Raw genomic sequence first — 1,488 nt, forward strand, 5'->3', positions numbered from 1 at the left:
CCTGTAAAGTTACCACTTTGGAGATACAAGGTTTTCTTCCGACAACAGCGATATGTTTGCTATCTGGGTGGTTAGATTAGGGTGACAAAGTGACTTACTTAGGACTTTTATCAGTCTGCCTTCAGCATAGTTTATTACAGCATAGCAGTTACCATGGCCAAAATACAGGAAACTGGAACTGTCCCCCTTTCTTATTTCAGAGAAACACTGGATATTTTAATGATATATTGGCCATCAAAGTGGAAATGCCCCCAGTTTTCCATTCCAAAATCCGGCCACCTTAAGTTAGACGGAATATTTGGTGGAGTTCACTGTTTGTTTTTTGTAGTCCTTCAGCCCACTCTCGCTAAAACTCAAAAAAATCATTCATCTGACTGAGTGGGCGATGTTGGTGGTCTCTGGCTGAGCTTGTAGAGCGTCCATTCAGAAAATTACAGAGTGGCTTTTCTTCTTTCCTCCAAAACAGCACTTAGATCTGTGCGAAGAGTGATGGAGGGGAACCCGAAACGTAATTGAAATTATTACATAATCAGCCATAATCAAGTAATTGTAGACACTCCCTTAATGAAGCACACTCATTAGCCACTGTGACACAGTCTGAGAGCCGGAGGGCCCGAGGGGCAGGGGTAACGGGACCCAGCGCTGAGCGTGCGCTCTGTTTTACTTGCGTGATCCCTCAGGAGGTGATGAAAGACATTAAAATCGAGTTCAGACAAAATCTGATTCACACAGTTTCCTCCCTCTCACCTCGAGTGTAGTCGACCAGCCGAGACGGGTTTGGTGTCTGATGTTCACCTCTTTAGTTTTAGCACTGGAGCTATGAGGCTAATGTAGCTATCAAGTAATTCCATTCAGAGCTGCCACATTAGCATTGTGCTCACTGCATGCCTAAGTCTTCACACACTTGCCTCAAACCATGTCGAGTTGAAGGGGAATTCCACCCTTTCTCCAAATTTTTGCATAACTAAATGGTTGATATGTAAACAGAGTCATTCAGAGTGGTTTGGTGTGAAACACTCTGTTCTAGAGAAACTTACAGAGTCAGAACTGTTCACAGTGGTGGTGATAGGAACCAGACGTCCACCTCTTAAGGCTCCCTCACAGAAAGTTACACAAAGTGGTTATGAATTCACTGCCTGATGTCTGAGACACTGTTTTACGATAGTTTTGAGAATTTTTTTTCAGTGAAGGTTAAATGGTCCCCAGATAGCATCAGGGGTTATGTGCTGGGGCGATGCCCCACCAATCAATCATCACACCCCACTAAACCCACTGCTCTTTATATACACTTCTACAGTGGCAAGCGACAAACAATAAAGTGAAGCTAAGCTTTGTGCTGCTGCTGCTGCATGAGTCCCTAATATAAAAGGCTACATTCATTAACATAGGAGAGTCTGAATGCATCTCTCTGCATTGGCTGCATGTTAGAGATGCTCTGTTTGTTGTGTAAAGTTAAATAAGTCGATTCTCTAAACGAGTAGAAACTTT

This window comes from Colossoma macropomum, unplaced genomic scaffold (assembly GCF_904425465.1).
Source record: "Colossoma macropomum unplaced genomic scaffold, Colossoma_macropomum, whole genome shotgun sequence".
Lineage (NCBI taxonomy): Eukaryota > Metazoa > Chordata > Actinopteri > Characiformes > Serrasalmidae > Colossoma > Colossoma macropomum.